Genomic DNA, 15587 nt, shown 5'->3' with positions numbered 1-15587 from the left:
TAACGCCCCACTTTTTATTACTCGAAGTCATTACCAAATTCATTAGCTCAATTCAATTACAAGGATAACATGCGGAAATACACTCATATATTCAATCCGTAGAAGTGGTTAACGATACTCTCATTCGTATGCAAAGTAAATATTACATGAACATACTTAATAAATTGCCCTTGGGCTTACATCACTTAAGGTACAAGAAGAAGGGTGTAACCCTTTTACAACAATGGCATTCCGCCAACATAACTGAGGCCCCGTGGCCAGTAAACAAGTAGATCCCAAACTTGCAGCTCAACCTGCTTAATACCTGAAAAAGATTCAACAGCGTGGGATGAACATATAGTCCAGTAAGGAACTCAACATGATCCTCAACAATAACAACTTACAGATAGCTATGATCATGAACACTCATTCTCATACTAGAATAGTAATGTGACAGTTTATACAAAATATATATGTATGAACTTTTCTCGAAAACAACCGTTTCATTCAACGCTACAAGTGGTTTGTCTTTCCTTTTTTCCTTTCATTAACCCCCGTTCCCAATCTGTCATAACATTAACAAATACTTAGGAAGTAATCACACTAAGCCCGACACTTTCTCCCATTTCCTATACATACTCAGATGTACCTTTTCAAACATGTTTATCTTTAAAACATACGTTCTCCTCCACACTTTCCAAAAGACAAAAAGACATTTTTGTTCGTTTCCATTACTATCATAACTATACATGCATATCTTTGTAAAAATATAAATTTACAACCCACCAACATGTATACAACCTACCAATGGAGTAACTCGGTCCTCCGAACTGTAACCAATCAAAATCCATGATATTTTCAGTTACAACGAAATAACAACAATCCCACTTTGCTCTACTAGCTATGTGTTTAGTAAGCCAAAGATATACGGAAATAACTACAACCAACTTCGCTCTACTAGCTATGTGCGTAGTAAGCCAACAATATACCTTTTACAACAACAAGCTAGTTTACCAGGCGCTTGCTGGAGGGGTATGGTACCTTCGATTATTAGCGCAGACAGTTCTCCAGGCGCTAGCTGGAAGGTCACGGTACCTCTGATTATTAGCGCAGGGTATAACACCACCAACCAAATGCAACAAGGCACAACCAACATGTATAACACATATACATAAACCATCCGGATACAAACAATGTGTTAAAGTATATGAACACATAACTACCTCTTCCCAAGCAAGCATACATATATAATGTATCTCAATAATTCATCACATACGATGTTCCATTAACAATGGTATAATGCATACACGACAATTCAACACAACCATGTCATCCTCCACCGATGACCAAAGACAAAACCTCCAGATGCAAATATATTGTACATCTATTAACAGACTCAATTATCATGAGATCACAAACCCATTAACAACCCAAGCATGGTAGTTACAATTTATTCCCCCAAATGTGTACACTCGACACGCATGATACAACAATCCAATTTCCATATTTATTTTCTATGACTCACATAGAGTTAAAGTTCCATTCTTCACTTTCAGAATCAACTTTCATAATTTTCCAAATCAATATGTTCCACCACTTATTCCAAAAACACTTTTCTCATTTTCCCAAAATCAATTCCATTCCTTCCATAACCTTCCAAACTAATTATGCAAATTAAATCATAAACATTAAGTTAGGGTTTTTCTCCCTCTTTTAATTCATCATGACACATATAAATTAGGGCTTTTCTATATTTCAACAACAACATGCTATTTCACGCCACAAATAGTCCAATGAACACCCAAAGACGATAAATCCATTTTTAATCAACCAACTCTAGGTTCCCTCATGAATTTCAAACAAACCCAACATAGGTATGGCTTTCATGCAATACAAAACTACCACATGTCTATCTATAGACAAAGTATTGAAAAAGAACAAGGAAATCCCTACCTCAAATGGAGAAGATGACCCGAAATCAAAGTGCTCCAAATCCCAAATTTCTTGGATCACAACGAAGCCCTCGACGATCAACACATTTCTTGCAAAGGCCCAAGGTGAGGAAAACACTCTAGATAGATTAATCCTAAGAGAGAAATTAGGTTTTAGAGTGAGGTGCTCTCCAATGGCGTTTTCAGAAAAGTAAGAGAGAGAAAGGAAATCAAAAAGTGATTCAAAAAGCTGAATCTCGGTGTGTTATACAGGTCGCCCTGCTCGAGCGTGGAAACCCCCGCTCGAGCCTCACTCACAGACTCCCGCTCGAGCGCCAAAAACCCCGCTCGAGCAGCGGATACAACCATCCAGAAGTTTTGCAGAACAGGCCCCTGCTCGAGCGTCCAACTCCCCGCTCGAGCGTCTCACACAAACTCTCACTCGAGCGTCAAACCTCACGCTCGAGCGTCCAACACTACAGAGGAAATACTGGGAAGGTGATTTTTCCGCTCGAGCGCCGAAACCCCCGCTCGAGCGGAGAGGTCAAAAAACTGGGCAAAGATTCTAGGTTTTAAAACACAACCGACATCACCCAACAAGTCCAACACAACCCAAAACTCTAAGATAAAGAGTAAGGGACAGAAAAGAGAATGAGACAACAACAACAAATCTACGGAACCGAGTCCGGATTACGGTTCAATAACAACAGGGAATATCGGGATCGCTATAGCTTCGATGTTCGATTCAGCCATAAGGGCTCGGTCAAGAACATTTACATGGTTCGGTAGCTTCAAAACATTAATTCTGTCTAGTATTGCAACATTAAGGCCGCCTTCAAACTTTCTGGCCTTCTTGTAGTCAGTGTTAACCATATGTGGTGCATAACGGGCAAGTTCAGTAAATTTTGTCTCATATTCAGCAACAGACATTGTGCCCTGTCTCAACTGTTCAAATTCAGTCACTTTTCTGTCCCTAACACACTGAGGGAAATACTTCTCAAAGAAGGCTCCTTTGAATTGAGCCCAAGTCATAACAGTATTGTCATCACGGATAAGCATCTACCACCTTCTAGCTTCTTCCTACAGAGTAAATGTGGCCAACAATACCTTGTGTGCTTCAGAGCACGGGAACATCTCAAATAATTTTTCAGTCTCAAGAACCCATGCTTCAGCTTTTAACGGTTCAAGGCCTCCCTGAAAGGACGGTGGTTTCATTTTGCTGAACTTATAGGTGAGAGCAATTATGTCCCCACCATTAACATTGGCATTATGTTCCGGCTGTACCGGAGGAGGAGGTGGGGGCTGTGGATTCTGTTGTTGATCTAGTCTTTCAGTTATTAGTTCCATCATTCTTTCTAGTCTTGCCATTCTTGCCTCAGAGGATGAGGATTCAGATTCATTTACAGTTCTCGCGTTATCCATTTTACTATAGACAGTTATAACAGTTATTAACATAGGCAGTCATTCATTTAAACAGATTAACACATTAGCATATATTCAGTCATGTCATAACCACACACTTATCATACTCATGTGATGCCCTATTTACTTTTCTAGGACACTCTATAGCTCATTTGGACACGTGTATGCGGTGTAACTCGTGGTAAGTATCGCTCTGATACCACTCTGTCACGACCGAAACCCGCCCCTATGGGTTTAGCACCGTAACCGGCCAGTAATCCGAGATTACCGAAGGCCTGCTTAATAGTAATACAGTAATACAGAGTATAGGGGCTGGCGAAAGCCAATACAGTAAATAAGCAATGTCCAATGAGCTGTGACAGTCTGTATGCAAAAAGACTTTTCATTCAAATATATACAGTCAGACAAAACAGTATATATGAACAAAACAGTATGTACATATATACAATCATTCAGTTCAGGGACCTAATCCCTATTAAACAGTACCGTAACAGTCTATACAGTCGTACAAAACAGATACAGAGACAGACGGGGAAATTAAAAACACCCCTAAGCCGTAGCTTGACAGGCTCGGAACCTCGCATTGAGGCACATAGGTTGGCTCGACAAAACTGGAGTTTACCCCGACGCTTCTAGCTGCGGTCTGGTGCCTGTACACCTACATATATATATATATAAGGTAAAGCCCAGTGAATAACACAATGCGTAAAGGGGTTAAGAATGAATGCCCTTACAGTAATGAAAACAGTTCATTAAATCAGTATTTCAGTCGTTCAGTCGATACAATCATATGTGGTACGTCCATTAGCATAACAGTACAGTAAACAGGAGGTCTTAAAAGACCGAACAGTAAATGATGACCATCAATTAGTAACAGTAGTGGTTCCAACAAAGGAACCGACAGAGATCTCTGTAACAGTAACAATAAACAGTAGTTGCTAAGGATGCCACAATACAGTTCAGAATATAGGACATACATTCATTCAATTAACAGTAACAGTTCAGAAAGCAGTACAGTTCAATTGTTCAGAAGATAATCATTTTGAACATATCTTTACACAGTTGTTACTCACAGAGTTTTGGGCTACAGTAAGCTAGAGCGCGTCCCTTGTCGCCAACCCTACACAGTTACAGATTGAACACACACTAAGCTACACAGTTGGGAAAGATGATAACTTAATCCCTAATTTGCCTCGGTGTGTTCTACATCTATATCCTCATTAAGATGCCTTAAACTAGGCCTAATAATGCCTAGGATGAGATGAGGATACAAAGATGCACTTTAAAAATATTTTCAGAATTTTCAGAAAACAGGGGTCACGCTCAAGCGTAGGTTACTCCGCTCGAGAGGACATGCAGACAAAGGTTTTCGCTCGAGCGTATACTTACCCGCTCGAGCGTTCTGCAAAACAGTCAAAAGTGCTGGATAGGTGAAAATCACGCTCGATTGGGCGCTCGACACCCGCTCGAGCATGAGACACAATGTCCCGCTTGAGCGTCAATTATTCCGCTCGAGCGGACTTCAAAACAATGCAAAGTACTGGGAGCACGAATTCCACGCTCGAGTGCCAGTCACCCCGCTCGAGCGTGAGTCCAAATTCTGGAAATTCCAGATTTGAACCTCAAGCTCAAAACCAAGTTTTTAAACCATAAATTCGATCATCTTGGGCCAATTTTTCAGAAAACACATTAAAACTCCTACTTTAACATGATTCAAAGCTCAATTTGTAAAATCAAAGCCCAAGGGTATTTCAAACGACTCAATTCAAACAAATTTTCATGAATATGAAGAGCATGCAAACATGCATGAATTTAAACCATTTCAAAGCTTCAATTTCATGCTCTAATGAGCTAACTCTTACAAAAACAAGATGAAAACATGGACTTAACATAACCATGAGCATGCATGTGACAATTTGTCATGAAAACAACTTAAAATTCAACAATTCAAACATGCATGCATGGAATGAGCTCCAATTCAACATTAAGGAACCAATTCTTGACTTAATCCACTAAATTGACATGAATCATGTAAGAGCAAGTTCAATTCACAAACAAGAGGGTAATAACACTACCTTAGGTCTTGAATTAGAGGTATGGAGGCTCAAATATGCACTCAATCCTTCAATTCCTTCAAATTTGAAACCAAAATTCAAGATGAAGCTAAGTTCCTCTACCTCTCTCTCTCAGTCGGTTTTGCTTCTCAAATGTGGCTGAACAAATATGTGCCTAAGTGTAATAAGGGTCAAAAGATATTAGGTAGTGGTCCACTCAATGACCTAATGGTAAATAAGTCCAACTCTATTAATTTGGTTTAATTACTCTAATTTAATCATACCAAATCAGTTTTCAGATAAATATGCCATAAATTCACATTAATTCTAACGATTATAGAACATCAATCAATTTCAGATTCGGTCGCCGATAAGGCCTTCAATTCGCAATTTAAACATAAAAACTGAACAGATACTTAAATAACCAAACAGATAGAATTACAATTAAACAGGCATACTCAGTCAATTCAGTTTCAATTTCAGTCAGTCAGTTCAGTAGTTTATTCAGTTCACTTATCAGTCATAATCAGTTTCAGTTTAACGGTAATCAGTGGTTATTCGATAAACAGTGACGAGAGTTGTTACAGGTTTTCAGTTTTGAAATGAATTTTGAATTGAGTTTTGAGTTGAGTGTTGAATTGAGTTTTTAATATTTGATGTGACATATGAAATAAGAACATTTGTTTAGTTATGAGTTTTGAAAACTCTTATGAGTTTTGAAAAGAGTTTTCAAAACTCAATTCAAATTGTTATAAACTCATAACCAAACACACTACTCAAAACTCTATTGAAAATTCTGATCAACACTTATAAGCAAACTCTTTTTAAAATTCAATTAAAAAAAATAATTATTGACAAAAATTAACATTAATCAATTTTTTTAATTGAAAATATTACAAAGAAAATAATAATAATAATAATAATTATTTTTTGTAATAGTTGATGTTTTTAAACGTAATAATAATAATATTTTTTTTTTATAATTATCAAATCAATTAAAAAAATCAATTATTATTCTAAATATAACCATTTTTATCCAACTTGAAATAATAAAAAATCAAAAAGTAAATTATTTTATTTTTTTTGCCTTACAACTCATTCACAATTGGAAAGTGTTATGAATCTCAAATAATCTATTAAATGTCTTACCAAATCTCTTACATGGTGTGAGACTCACACAAATTCACATGTATGTGAGTTCCACACCCATATGAGAAGTTTAGTATAGCATTTGGTAGACTATTTGGGGTGCCTAGTATTACTTAGGGGTGCAACTCGGGCGGGTTCGGTCGGGTTTGAGGTTTACCCAAGCCCAACCCGAATTGTGTTTGGCAGTGCCCAAGCCTGACCATCAACCCGAGCATGGCTGCCCAAGCCCGGACCAAGCTTTATAATTTGAACTCGGGTTAGCCCGAATTGCACTAGACAACAAACAGCTTCTGCAATGGTGCTTCTCCAAACAAGCCCTCTAGAGTGCCTACTTTGTTTGAAGAAGCTGCTGGAGCCTGGTGGCACTAGTTTGTTTGAGTTGAAGACACAGATCACACTCTTAAGAAATAGAGTCAGCCATTGCCATTGGAATGGGACACTTAAGCCAGCCAAAAAAAAAATATATATATTAAGGGCATCTATTTAATTTAATTTATATATATATATATATCATATAATTTCTATAATATATTAAATGCAATTCGGGTTCGGGTTGCTCGGGTTAGTCACTGATTTTGCCCAGGCCTGGCTTGAATTACAATTCGGGCATCAAAAATCTACCTAGGCCTGTCCAGATTACAAGATATTGTTGCCCAAGCCCTAAAAAAACTCGGGCTGGGTACGGGTTGCTCGGGTTGAGCCCGCCCGAATTGCAACCCTAGTATTACTCTTCACAATTTTCCTAATGTATATGGTCTTCACATCATAAGCCCCAAGAAACCCTTTTCTCATCTCCTTTCCCACTGTTCACACACACAAGACACATTATCTCCCCTCACTCCACAACAACAACCACACAGAGAGAGAGAGAGAGAGAGAGAGAGAGAGACTTCCTAAAAACCCCTTCACCGACATTCTCTCTCCTCTAACAATGTCGACAAAGACGACCACCACCATTACTCTCCTCTTCTCCATCCTCTCCATCTAGGTCTTCTCCGTTGCACACTTTGCTCACTTCCACTCTCATGCTGCCGCTTCAGCGCCGGCCATCGACTGCTCCACCTTGGTCCTCAACATGGCCGACTGCCTTTAATACGTCACTAATAGAAAATTAGTCTACAATAGCACAAAGAGATATATGTATGTAGGAAAGAGTTACCAATTTCTTTCTTGATGTCTTCTCTTCTTCGCTTTCAATAGAAAATTAGTCTACAACAACACGAACACATGTATGTATGTATGAAAAAGTTACCAATTTCTTTTTTGATGTCTTATCTTCTTTGCTTTCTGTTGGCAATTGCCACCGAAAAAAAAAAAAAAAAAAATTGTAGTGGTCAACTGGCCAGACATTTGGGTAGACTCAAAATTTCAGAAACTATACGAAAAGGTGAGAGCTTTGCTTGGAAGTTTGTTTTAGAAGAAGCTTTGCCAAACATGAAACAAAAATGTATTTTAAAATGTGTGGTGGAATTAATTTTTAAAAATCCCATCTAAACGATTTGTTCACATGAAGTGATGGAATTGTGATTGGAAAACTAATCCAAACACAACCAAATTTTCTCTGGATTTCTTTGGTTTGAAGCCAGAGAAATTCTATGCTTTGAATTCAAAAAAATTCTCCTTTCAGTCAGTCTCTCTCTCTCTCTATATATATATATACACACACACACATATATAATGATTGTTGTTGTTGCTTATTTAGGTGATCAATTTTGTAAAGTGCATATCGTGATTGAGAAAGCAGAAAAATTTTATGGTTTGAACGTAGAGAAATTCTTGCAAACACTAGAGAAAATTCTTTGAAAATCTAGAGAAAATCTCTAGATTGGAATCTAGAGAACTTCTCTGGTCTTCTCAGAATTTTTTTAGAGATAAATTCCTTGAGAAGTCCAAAGAAATTTTCTGAATCGAATTTTCTCTGGATCAATGTTGAGGTATCCTAAAAAATAACCTCCATTACTAATATATATAAAAATATTGGATGTTCTTTATGTTATAAAATCTTAATATTAGGGATCCTAAAAAAAAATCTCTGTTTCTTCTTCTATTAACTAGGTTAAATGACAAATTATAACAATGAGATATTTAAAAATTTCAGAATCATATGAGACAATTTGTATTTTAAGTAATTAAAAAAATTATATTTGTAATTTTCACATTATAAAAAATTATATAAATTTTGTATTTTTTTTATATTATTTAGTCACGAGTGGCTAGCAAGATCCTCATAAATTTGGACATGGTGAATTTTTGTTGTTGAGAAGCCTTAGGCTAGTAATCGATCCAGTTTGATTGAAATACAAAATTTAGTTTGATTTGATTTTAATTTTATCTTTGGTATAACTAATTTATCTTTTGGGCAAATTATATGAAGCAAAACTATAAGACTTAGATAAGCTCCAAATGCTATGAATTTGGGATTTTTTTTTTATATATTTATTTTAATAACCTTTTAAATGGTCTTAAATGAACTTTCAAATTTGGCTTTTCTTTTTTTTTTTTCTTTTTTTTTTCACCCTGGTTTATAATTGCGCCTTTTCCTGATTAATTTGATCAACAATGCCAATGCTTCATACATTCACACATGAAATTGGGATAGTCCAAGGAGAATTATTGTTTAGACTATCCCAACCTCTCTAGAGCATGGGCTTGTGATGCAGTGCTGATCGAAATAATAGTAACAATCTTAAGATCCGTTGATTCACACAAGAATACCGGAAATAAGACTCCTCTTTAGACTCGTTGATTCCCCAATAATACCGAGTTTAAAGGCTCAACCAAAGTTGATTCACACAGAATTAACCAAAGTTGGAACAAAGAGTAATAAAACTCAAAATATATTAATCATCAAAAACTCTCCCTCTTGCCCTAAGGCTTACATCTTTATTTATAATGAACCTAATTCTTGTAGAACAAGAAACAAATAAAATAGGAAATAAAATCAAAACTAAGAAAATAGGAAAACTACATCATATTAAATTAGGAAACTAAATAACTAAATAATTCCATAATATTCTATATCAATTTAGAATATTCATGGTCAAATATTAATTTTAAAATAATAAAATAAAAATACTTATTTTCTAAAATTCAGTCTGCATCATTCTTCCCCGCTTGAGAAAACTCGTCCTCGAGTTTCCATTACTTGAAATAACTTGGTACGTCTGCACTGATCCGCATCAACCTTGTATTTGAGGTTAATTTTCTCAAACCTGAATTGTAAACGAGAATCTTCTGAAATTAAATAAATAATTTTCTTCATTAAATTTAACCCATCTTCTTTGTAGTACAAATTCTGACTACAGAAATTTCGCTTCGCGTCTTCGAGCAATTGATCTTCAAATACACTGTAATGAAAACTCCACGGATGGTAGTTTTGTTGGAATAAGTCCATTCCCATCTCGACTTCAACAGGTTTTCTTTTTTGATCAAATCCATATGGTAATGAATTTTTGTCTTCTTTGCTGGACACGAACAATATGACCCCATTACTGTCATTTTTCAGTTCTTCCACTTGATCATTTTTCCTTAATTCAATTGCATCACTAACTTGCAAAATCTCATACACACAGCCATCAATTAGAGCATATTCACGATGTCTAAATTTTTCTTTGACTTCATGAATTTCAATCTCATTCTCCACTAAATATTCATCAAATTTAGGAAGTAAATTCCAATCAACTTGTGATTCCAAAAATAAAGTATTTATATCTAATAATATATCATCAAACTCTTCCTCACTAAATATTTTGTGAATTATAGTACCTTCTAGATCAATTTCAATTTCGTCTTCTGTATCGTCGAGAAAATCTCCTACGTCTCCTTTAACTATAATTTCTTCCATGACTTCTTCACGATACTCGTCATATGAGGGAGGAAAATCCCAATTAACTTGTGAGTTGGAAGAAAAGGAATCCAGATTCATAATTACCTTTTCATCTTTGTCAAAATGTGGATTACGAAGTCTCGGTTGTTGTTGTTGTTGTTGTTTCTTCATGGCAATGGACAAGATTGTAATCTGTTCGGCTAGAGCATCAATTTGTCGTTTCATTCTCACTTTCTTAGCCTCAAAAACTTCATCTACAATACGTCTCCTTAGTGGCATGTTTGCAAGAACGTAACCTGGCTCTGATACCAACTGATGCAGTGCTGATCGAAATAATAGTAACAATCTTAAGATCCGTTGATTCACACAAGAATACCGGAAATAAGACTCCTCTTTAGACTCGTTGATTCCCCAAGAATACCGAGTTTAAAGGCTCAACCAAAGTTGATTCACACAGAATTAACCAAAGTTGGAACAAAGAGTAATAAAACTCAAAATATATTAATCATCAAAAACTCTCCCTCTTGCCCTAAGGCTTACATCTTTATTTATAATGAACCTAATTCTTGTAGAACAAGAAACAAATAAAATAGGAAATAAAATCAAAACTAAGAAAATAGGAAAACTACATCATATTAAATTAGGAAACTAAATAACTAAATAATTCCATAATATTCTATATCAATTTAGAATATTCATGGCCAAATATTAATTTTAAAATAATAAAATAAAAATACTTATTTTCTAAAATTCAGTCTGCATTGGGTCATGCTGCAAACCTTCAGATCAAATGATAACACTTAGTTGTATCCCACGCGATATCTTAAAGTTTTGAAACATTTTTTTTTTTAAACTAAGAAAGAATTGACGAGTAACTATTCATCTATCACTTGAGAAAAATACTTCAAAAATTAGAGAAAGTGAAATACTTTTAACAAAATTGACACTTTGCTCTACTCGTATTTACAGTAAAGTCTAAAAGATTGCTTCATAGTTCAGTGATCTCTCCATGAAGCAATCTTTCCCATTATAAGCATATTTGGACAATTGAGGCCTTGATTTGGCATCAAGTTTGCATCATTGGTTATTAGTTGGTAGGGTGTTGGATCTGAGAAACAAAAACACTCCAATTCTTCGAGTTTGAAATTATACTAATATTACAAACACATAATCAATCACTAGACAATAAATAGAAATAAGAATCTGTATTTATAGATGTGAACCGTTTTGTACTTGATAATATATTGAAAATATTGATTAATGTACTAATAATATACTAACTAAACATAATATCAATGGGTGAATCCCACGTATATGTCTCGTGTCTAAGTCAATTTACTTTTTAAAAAATTTTTAATTAAGAAAAAGAAAGGGAAAAAAATGGAGATCCAACAGCTTCATTGTATTTCATTCCTCAGATTATGTGTGTAGTACATGTTGATTGTGGCACATTAAATCTTTAAATACCCATCAAAAGAAAAGGGAAACCCAACAAAAAAATGAAAAAAAAAAAAAAACACCAGAAACAGAAACAAAAACAAAATCACAAAAATATACTGTAATCCCATTTTTCTGATATGCATGATCAAAATTAACTTACAATGGAGAAAACAACTTCTTTTTTCAACAAAAATCCGGCCTCGGTTTCTTCCGAACCGATATGCAGCCTCTTTGATGATCTCTAAATATTCTGATCTCAGAACAATCTCTCAAATCTTCAAGACTAATATACTGTTGCTTCACCATTCTTGAGGAATTTCCCATTGTGTCATGTATCCAAATATAAGGATGACATGTCTCATCATAGTAATATAACAATCCCCTCATTCCCTCTCCACCACCACCACCACCGCCACCACCACCGCCACCACCTCCACCACCACCGTGGCTAGGCATGTAAGCCTTGTAGATGGTCTTGGATTTCAATCTCTTCGAAGAACCAGGCTTCAAAGTGTGAATTTTCTTCAAACTCGATCCCACTCTTACTTGAAGCTCCATGGGCTTGTCACTGAGGTTCCAAATCCTCGTTCCAAGTCTGGAAACCTGGGTGTGACCGCGACATCCATTGAAGCACCTTGAAAGCGAAAAAAGGCCTAAAACCTGCATTTTTTCTTCAATGAGGAATTGAAACTCTCATACGTTGTGTGTTATAAATGATCGTTTCAACAACTTTTGTGATTTCTGCGTATAAGATACACTATGACTTTTGGTGTGTTGTTAATTTTATTTTTCAATCTTTTTAGTGTGATCATTAGAATTAGGCGGAAAATGAGTCAAGTTGTTTAAATTTGGTTTGATAATAACTTAACGAGCTTAAAATTATGTTTAAACTTGACTTGTTTACCTAATGAGTTTATTTCAAACGTATTTTTAATGAGCCAAGCACAAGTTGAGGTCGAGTAGCTTAGTTTTTATACTATATAAGTTTATCGAGCTGAATAATAGGTTGTTCAAACATGATTTGAAAATTTAACGAATCAAAATTGTAAATTTGATTTATTTACATAATGAGTCGATCTTGAAAAAGTTTTTAACGAGTGTACATATCCCAGTTTTACACCTTTATTTGTTCTATTGATTTTTAAATTGATTTGATTGTGAAAAGAAATATTAATCTTTAATTTGACCTTAAACATGATTATTTGTCCAATTTGAAGGTTTATATATTTTTTTCTGAATTAAAAATTTTAAAAGAAAATTGTAAATAGAGTAAAATATTTCAGTCAACATATTGAATTATATATTAAAAGAAACTAGATTTTTATTCTAAATTATTGCATGCATAATATTATTAACAAATTTGCAACGGTTGATTCTGTAAAAATAAATTTTCATGATCAAAATTAATAAAATTATGTATGATATCCACTGTCGCAATAAATATTAAATGAATTAAGCCATAATATCAACTGAAATTGATATATTAATAAACCAGACTTGAATATGACAACTTAATTAGTAAGTTTGAATTTTAAAAAGAAATAAATAAATTTTAAATAAAAATACAGAGAAAAATTTTAATTAAATTTTGAAAGGTCTTACTTAGATTTTTCATCTTAGGCCTTAAATAAATTTGAACAACTTTTGATCGTACAAAAATAGACTACGGTGCTATAGAATAGACTAAATTAAGAGTGAACAATCATTTCCCGAATCGTGTTTGATTCACAGATAAGATTAGACAAAATAACATATCTCATAACAAAATATCTCAATTAGAGTATTTTTTGATCCAATTTTGGGGAAGTGGTAGGGTCCTCAAGCTGCAAATTCAACACAAGGAGACAGTGGATGGTAACAAAAATTTATGACAACTTAAAAAGCAAATGGGGCTTTATTCTTTTCCCTTCCCTCCAATCTTCTTTCTGTTTGGTTTGAGGGAAGGAAAAAAAAATCAAAAGCGACCACAATGGAATCAAAGTTTCATTATGAGGTTGGATATGATGTTGCTTTACCTTTCATCATTATAGAGGTTTTGTGCCCTTTTGATTTTACTTTTCCTCTAAGCCTCAACAAACATCTCCACTCTTTCACTGCACAAACCAATTCCATCTAATTTAACTAGCGGTAACTCGCGCAATGCACGGAAAAATAGACTATATATATTTTGTGTGATAAATAAATCATCTTAATCTTAAATTATATCTTAATAGCGACAAGCCATAACACTAAGCCATCTAGGTAGATGTTAACAATAATTAACCCACAAAATTTTACAATAAAATTTGATATGCATAAGAAATTATTAATTATAAAAATTGTTGAGAATAATAGTATCACAATCACTTGATAACATAAATAACTTGTATCAAACTAAACTAAACAAAACATTAAAAGAGAGAAATTCTATAAGCTCAGAAAAATTATCATAAATTTACTTGGACTTTTAAATCAGTGGTGTATATTATTATTGTGGGGTCAAATTATGAATAATTATCAACTTTTAATTATAATTTATAAGTAGTTTTTAAAAAATTTTAATCTAAGTTTGTTGCCTTGCTTATAAAAAGAACTTCTCAAACAAATCATTAATTGATTATATTAGCAACTCTCTATCTTTGATTTCATCTATCAATGACACACTCATATCATATCAAAGTATAAATCATTCTCCATAATTTGAATAATACTTGCATAGTTCCTACGTCATTTTAAAAAAATTAATCAAGATAAGAATGTCATAGTATTATAAAAATTATATAAGAGAATAGTTTTAATCCATTTTATTTATAAAAAAAAATGACAAAAAATTATTTGAATTGTACTTGAAAAAATATAACAAATGATAGCTTCAATCATTGTATGCCAAAAAAAAAAAAATTATATCGGTTACTCAACGAAAAAATGGTCGAATACAAATAGAGTCATGAACATTGAATTAAATCATATGGCCTCTAAATTAATAGTATAATCTAGCAAAGCAACTAATAATAGCATAGAGATATTGACAAATATGCAGTACTTCTCTATCATCTTTGTATTATATTCATTGATTTCATATATTACATGAAGGTTTTATTCGTCTCGATCCTTCAATAAAATAAGGATCAAGAAAACAAATTTGATAAGAAATTGATTCTAAACTTAATTATTGAAAAAACAAAAATTTCAAAGAGAGAATTTAGAGATGGGATTGAAAAAATACTATAACGAATGACAGCCTCATAAAAAAATTAAAAAAAAAAACATAACAATGATCTAATGCAAATTATTTTTAATAACTAATAGAAAGAATCTCAAATTATTACATTTTATAAATATAGTGAAGAAAATTAATTTTGTGAGATTTTTGTGCTACCTTCTCCCATGTAGCCTTTATTATTTCATTATTAATACTATTCTCATTCAGAGCGATATTATTTTTTTTTAATTATAATCTTTATCATTTGGTAGATAATAATGAATAATAAAAATTATCAAGAGAATGTTAAGAATTTAATAGGAGATAAGAAGTTACAGATAAGGGCATTTCATAAGATAAGAAATTTAAAATAAAAAAAGATAATATGTGATAGGAGAAAAAAAAAGAGTAAATCAAAATAAATATTTAGATATATATGTTTTTGATAGATATATAGATTAACAAATCATATTTTTAATTTTTAATTTTTGACAGATATATATGTTTTTAATTTTTTGAAAATCAATTATATAATCTTTATCTTTATCTATAGGCCACAAAATTAATCTTTATAAATTATTTATCAATTTTTGTATGTTTATTTA

This window comes from Camellia sinensis, chromosome 7 (genome assembly GCF_055761805.1).
Source record: "Camellia sinensis isolate YWXY chromosome 7, ASM5576180v1, whole genome shotgun sequence".
In the NCBI taxonomy this organism is placed as follows: Eukaryota; Viridiplantae; Streptophyta; class Magnoliopsida; order Ericales; family Theaceae; genus Camellia; species Camellia sinensis.
This window is presented reverse-complemented; position numbering follows the sequence as displayed.